Below are 7331 nucleotides of genomic sequence, written 5' to 3' on the forward strand. Positions count from 1 at the left end.
GCCAGGTAGCCTTGCTTAACATAGATCCCTGCAGTAGCAGGCTCGCAAGCAGCAGCTCCTGGGGACCTCTGAACAGCTGCAGTGAACCTGGGCGAGGGCTGAGGACTGGGACGCTGCAGGCTCGAGACGGCGTGGACGGGAATCCCATCAGGGAGAGAGGCGAGATACTCAGCCCTGATCTGCAGCGGCGTCGCAGGCTCCTGTCCCTCGGCTCTGATGCCAAACTCACCTAGTTTCCGGGCCGAGCTGCGCTCCCCTTTCTTCCCTCCCTCCCTCCTCCTCTGCTCTCCCGCATCTTCTTCCTCCTCTTTCCCTCTCTCTCTCTTTCTTTCTTTCCTTCCTCCTCCTCTTCCCCAGCAGCCCCTCCCTTCTTCCCTCCTCCCTCGCTCGCCTCCCTTTCTGGGATGGGAGCCCCGCCCACATCCTCCCATCCCGCCGCCGGGCCTCGCCTCGCCGGCCCTGGTCCCGGAAACCCGGGCAGCGCCCGAGTCAGCAGCTGCTGCCCAGGCTGGGACGCCGCTGCCTCCAGCTCCGGGAAGCGTTCGGGGCTCACCTGGTGACCACGTGCAGAGGTACTGGAATGCATGCATCGACTAGTCCCAGTACCTTCCAAAAATACCCAGGGTAGTCTGGGCTTCTCTGAGTTTAGGGTAGCTACTTCTCAAACCGATGATTAAAACGCTGAGTAATCACCATTCAGCCGAGTAATTGGAGATAATGAAACACCTCTAAAATCAGGTTATGGAGAAGGGAGCTGTTGGATGGGTTTAAAGGGAGGCCTTCCATAAACTGTTAAAGGATTTCCCAACGTTGAGAAACAGGCTGTGCTCAGAGCTGTGTGCTTAAAAGAGGTACCAGGTACCTCTTTGGCTATTGAGAGATGACTTTCCTCCCAAAGCATTTTTTAAAATGCTTCTTGTGGAAAGCCTTGGTGACCCTCAGAAAGTCAGCCCTAATACACAGTCTACTTTCCCCTGCCCCTCCAGACCTCACCCTTTTGAGGACAGAGGAGGCTTGGAGACAGGCTGAGGCAATGTTTTTATAATTGGAAAAGTCTGTTTGTAACTCATAACTTCTGAGAACCAACAAGGCAGTTATTTTTGTTATTGTTGTTGTTGATTTTTGATGTTGTTGATCTGTGGTGCACCTAGGAATCCTTAACATCAGCAAACTGACATTCTAAGGAGGTAACAACCACAGAAGCAACAACCTTTTTGGCCACAAGGACACAAGACAATATACCCTTTGGTCTGTTTTTAAAGGAAGAAAGAAGATGAGGAGTTGGGCCTTTCCTACAAGAAAGTGCTAGTAATCATATTAGCAGGGAGGGGGAATGTGTGGCTTTATAAACCTTCCCAAACAGACGGAGCAACGAGGAAGATATCAGCATCATCTCTCTGTTTTACAAACACCGAAGGGGAAGGACAGCCACGTTAAAGGGACTTGCCCAGAGCCCTGAAGTAAGTCACAGCCTCTGCTCTCCAGTCCTGAGCTACTTCAGCTGCAGGGCAGGGCTGAGGGTCACCGCCCTGAGTTCCAGGTAGCTGGGGGACTACCAAAGGATGGAGCATTTTCTGTGCTGGATTTCTTTCCCTGGGATAGATATTACACTTCACTGTCTCAAGCAGGGCATTTAAGTCTTTACTTAAAAAGATACTGGTCCAAGGTAGCTCTTCTGTAAAAACTACCTTCACACACCTCCAATATTTATAAAACAGGAATTACTTCCCGTGTGGAACACAGGTTACAAAGGGTGGGGAGTGCTTGAGATCAGAGAAACAACTGTGAGAGCAGAGCCAAGGTCTCCTGCCATCTTTTCCAAGTTAGGCCTGTGAAGTCTTTTAGCCTAATAATACATCAAACAAGGGAGACAAGCTGAATGGCTTTGGGCAAGTCCTTTAATTCTCCAGGGTCTCAGTTTTCTCATCTGCATAATGAAAGAATTAGGCCAGATAATTTCCATGACCCTTTTCAATTTGAAAATGATTTAAATGTTTAATTGAAAGTTTATTATATTAAACATCAACCTTCTTTCATTTAAATCACTTCTGAGCCCACCTCCTCTAAGAACCTCTGATTAAGCAGGACAGGGCAGTACCACCACCCTGGAAGGATGACTGACAATATACCTCCAGCTTCCAACATAATCAAAATTACATTAACTATTAATAATAACACAAAATTAAAACTCCATTCAATCATTACCTAATGTCCATCCTAGGGCCCTAAGCAGTGTGCTCCTTCTGTAAGGAATAAGGACAGATTAAATGTTTACCAAGCCCCCTAAATCAATCACTACTGTTTTAATCATTAACAAAATGTGTTCCTTAATATTTAAACTCGAAAGCAACAGTGATATGCTGTGCTTAAAAGCAGGTCTTTATTTCATTTCATTTTGTAGCACCAGATAATAGGGTTTTTTTCTTTTTTAAAACCCAAATGTTTTTGGATGATAGCTATTACCTCATTTTGCTGAAGCCCAGATACTAAAGTGGCCATTGGGCCACCCATGTGTCTGTGAAACTCACAGTCTAGGAGTTTCTAATTAAGCCACCTGACATACCTGGTTGAGACCCTGATACGAATCTTTAGATGTGTGTTGAGAGAACTCAGCTTCAGCTCTCCTGGGACAGCTTTATTTCTAGCCCACATTTTAGATGGGTGCAAACCATCATTATCAACTCCCTTTACTCCTCTTTTTGTTTGTTTTTGTTGTTGTTTTTTTCCTTTCTCTCATGCCAAAGAACAAATCACTTGTTGGTTAAAGAGCTAAATCGATCACAGCCTAGAGGTGAGAGGTGGTGAGGGCAATCAATCCAGTCTTTTCACCATCTCAAGTTTACTTGGGAATCTTGATGTTTTTGTAGAACGTAATATGGATGGATCAAATGAAACTGTACCCTTAAAGCATATAGATTAGGAGGAGAAATCCATCATCATTCAAGAGCAACTACAGCTGCTCTGCTGAATAAAGGGCGTTCATTCGTTGGGCATTCCCTGGAGAGCATCAGGAAAGAGTAGTTGGACAGTGAGCCCTTAGAACAGCCTTTCTCAGTGTATGTTCTGGGGACCAAAAGCTTCAGAACAAGGCTGCAGGTGCTGATAAGAATGCAGACTACCTGGCCTGGCTGCCTGAGATCTGGATCCAGAAATCTACATATGTCACAAGGTTCCCTGATGACTCTGAGTACACTAAAGTTTGAGAACTACTGTTTTAAAAGTCATTTCCCTTATATTTTCAGTGCTGATACCACTGAAAGGCTGACACCTAGACATTATTAAACAGGCAAGGAATATGCTTGGCTTGTGCTCTATAAACTGTTAAATGCGGTAATTATAGCATTACTACCTCCAAACACACCTAATAGGTTTTTGCAAGTGAAAAGATTTTTAATCCTATAGGTGTAGTAGTCCTTGCTTCAGGTCCTTGATTAAAAACCACATCAGGTCTTCAAACCTTCTTTGCCGATTGTCTGTTGAAGCTATGGAGGGGTACTTGGAAGAAATTCCCAGCATCACTGCTGACTTTTGAGAAGCAGTAAGACAGATAAGTTGGAATTGGAATTATAAGGGATCTCTGAAGGCATTTGCTTTTCTCTTATTAATATTTACCATTTATCTCATATTTGCTGTCTAGCCCTCATGACAACCCTCATAAAATTTCAGCTCTACAGATGAGAATCTGAAATTTAGAGAGGTTGTGTAAGTTGCTCAAGGTCACGGAGCCAGTAGGTGGTGGCCCCAAAATTCAGACCAGCTCAGTTTGTCTTCAGCTCCACATGCTGAGAGCTGGGCCTGCAGAGGGCTGGAAACCCATGGCCATAGTTTCTGACTAAACACGGCTTGCCCTGGAGGCTTTCCCAAGGCCAAGACACCAGCTGCAGCTCCATCCTTGCAGCTTTCTGTTACAGAGAATTTCAGGGTATCTTCCCAGTCCTTGGAAGACAGAACAAAATCAAGACCCATTTGCTTATCTCCTCCTGCTCTTATTACATAGCCCACCTTAGGGCAAGACTTATGTGACCTTCCCCGGGAAAAGGCTGTGGTCTTGAGTAAGAGGCTGCTTCCCTCTGCTGGGTCTGTTTCCTCATTGTAAAATATGAGGATGGACCAGATTCCTCATAGGTCTTTCTCAGGCCCCAAGATCAAGACACAATATACTGTCTATTAGTGAAAATCGTGGTCAAGCGGCTTAACCTCCAGAGTCTCGGTTTCCTCATTTATGATCTGAGAATAACAATTTCTATTTCATAATGTTCTTATAAGCATTAAATGAGTTAATGTAATAAAATGGCAGGTACATAAGTGCTCAATAAATATTAGCTATTATTATTGTGCAAAGGTGGTATTGAGTTTTATTTACAGTTAGTGATAAACTTTTTAAAGGAAAGGGCTATATCTCACATTGATTTTGTAATCATTGGTACTGCACATATCTCAGGCATTGACTGAATAAAGGCTGTTTACGTGAATCTGCATTCATTGAGTTAACATTCATTATGATTTATCGGTACAGATCTGACCCAGGAACACATCTCTGCCAAGATAACTAATACCTGTCAAAGCAGACATTCATAACCACTGGGCGCAAGGAAATAATAGACTAGATGACATAGCCAAAGCATTTTCCATCTCTGGTTTTTCTGGTCCCTAACACCTCTCACTTTTAACAATTTTTCTCTGTACCTCTTGCTGAAATGTAAACCCATTTCCTTTTCTCTGCTCTGCAGAAGAAATATAAACCTGATTGCAAAGTTTTCCTTCTCCAAACATTTGAGACTGTTGTCAACCCTTGATATACCTCACTCAAAGATAAATAATATTGGATTCTAATATTTTCTCATGAATAAAACAAAATGTACTACTACTTCAGTTCCTTATGCCTTACATTGTTCTCTTGCTACTTTCTGGGATATATATTTTTTTAATCCTTCAAAACAGACCAAAAATGGACAGAGAACTCTAACGAAGACTCCAGAGAGAACAGATGAAAAGACTGCTTTTATGTCTTAACATGTTTAACATGTGGATGGCAGACAGGGCATGGATATTGAAATTCCTCCCTTTGCAAAGAAGGGTTATGACAAAGAGGATGGGATTGGTACACAACGCAGGATATTTGGCTTCTCCCTGTTTTAGGCTTCCTTTGCTAAAAAATGGTCAGCTGCACTCACCTGATTCTACCGCACGGATGCTGTTTGGAAACAAATTACTATGGAATGTAGCAAGAAGGTTACAACCTTGGAATGTCTTCATTCTCAGTGCACACATCCTTCTCTTTCTCTCCCTGTGGTGCATGAACAGTGTGACTTGGATAAAATGCAGTGTCACTGTGGGATGAGTTTTGGAGGCAGTAGCAGAGTCCTATTTGGACATCAGGCTGTACCAAATGAGTTGTTGTAGTTCCCCAACCAGATGTCACCTGGGTGATACCATCTAACCGTCTCCCCTCACTTCATGCTAACAGCTTTCTATCTAGTCTTTTGCAAGGAAAGCTTTGTCCAAACGGGTATGTGATCCAAGAAGTTGTTATCATATAAATAAAACTTGGATGTTTTTACAAATAGCTTAAATATATCAAGGTCCTTGGGGAGGGGGGGGTCCTCTTCAAGAATAAAAGTATATTATTTGTAATCCCCTCAGGGATTACACATAGATGTAGCAAACACTTTAAAATGCTTGTCGATGTTCACTTTGTGAAAACTCATCAGGTTGTATACATGAGATTTGTGCAGTTTTCTATTCGTGTTGTATTTCAATAAGAGTTGACGAAAAATATTCTTTTGAAATGACTTTTTTACAGTTGTTTTCTTTGACTACCATTTGAAGCCTACCAGCAAGAAACAATGTTTCTAGGCACCTCAGATAGCCAAGGGGTTGAACAGGGCAAAGCTAGAAGCACACTCTGTAGTCCCGGTGGCCACAGCAGTGATGAAACCCACCTATAGCTTCAGGGAATCCAGTCTGGGGCCTCCCAGAGAAAAGCAGTTGCACCAACCAAGGCCTGGTCTCCGGGGACCAGTGCAACCCAAGGTAGAGGGCAAGGTGCTGCCGCCCCCTACATTTTTCTCAAGCTGAGGAGGGCAGGAACAACTGGGCCAGCAGAGAAGCTCCTGGAGCATCTGCACCTCGTACGTACAGCTCTTCCCCTCCTTGGCTGAGAGGCTCGGACTGGGCATTGCAAAGCATCAGTCTCGGGGGTGGGGATGGGGATGGGGGGAGACAGGGACCCCAGATGCTTATTTCATAGGATTAAAAATGCACTAAGTCCAAAGGAGAGGTAACATCTTCAGAGAAAGAAATAGGGTCCGCCCCCAGCTTCTGGGAGCCCCCGGCTTGGGTGATCGGGCTGGGGACGGGAAAGTAATAGAGAAAATGGGGCTCCGAAGGAGCGCCTCTCTTGACCCCTCGCCAAAGCCGAGTCCCAGCTCAGACACAGAGATACGTCTGAAGTGCCTGTGAGCGGGGTTGGGCCCTTTTCGGGCCCTTGCGTCCCCAGGGCCAGGCTCAGAGATGACACAACTCAAATTCAAGGAGTCAGAGAAATCGGAGAAGGCTGTTGAGAGGGTGAACTGCGGGAAGGGACCGAGCCGCCTGTGCGGAGCAACGGGGAGCCCGGCTCTCACCTCCTGCTGCCGGAGCATGGGGTGCGGACGACGGCAGTGCCGAGTCAGCCCCGGCGCCTCTCCGCTCCTCTCCGGCCGGCTGCGGGCACCTAGCTCCGGCTCCTCTTACCTCGCACGCTCACAGCAGGCGCCGGCGTGGGCCGCCACCCTGAGGACCTCGACGCGCGTCCCAGGCTCGGGAGGTTGCGGGGTGCGCCGGCAGGGACGCCCCAGCAGGCGTCCTGGGGTGTCGGCCCAGCGAGGGTGGAGGGCACCCAGCTCTCCGCACCGCCCGGCCCGCGTTATTTTTAGCTCGGCGGCTACACCTTCCAACCTGCAAGAGCTCGCCCCGCTCTCAGACTCGTTTTGCAGGATTTGTGCCCCAGGTGGCTAATCTGACCCACACTTGAATAAACAGCGAAAGCGCGGGCCACGGGGTGAGCCGCCCGCAAGGAACCTCCATCCAGTGCGCGAGAGGCTCCCGAGACGACGTCGACGTCCCGAGACGTCGTCCCCCTTGTCTTGGAGACTCTGGGCCATTCCTGCAGAAGGAGAGAGGGAGGAAATAAGGGAAGGGGGTAAGGAGGAGGGAAGGGAAGGAGGAAGGTAGGTAGGAAGGTAGGTCCTAAGTGCGTTTCCTGAGACAATTTTGCTTCTTCTGCCTGCAGTTCCCCGTGCGCCGGCCCCGCCCTTAGATTTGTTGGGGCACAGGGTACCTGAGTCCGG

This window comes from Neophocaena asiaeorientalis, unplaced genomic scaffold (assembly GCF_003031525.2).
Source record: "Neophocaena asiaeorientalis asiaeorientalis breed wild unplaced genomic scaffold, Neophocaena_asiaeorientalis_V1.1 scaffold547, whole genome shotgun sequence".
Taxonomy (NCBI): Eukaryota; Metazoa; Chordata; class Mammalia; order Artiodactyla; family Phocoenidae; genus Neophocaena; species Neophocaena asiaeorientalis.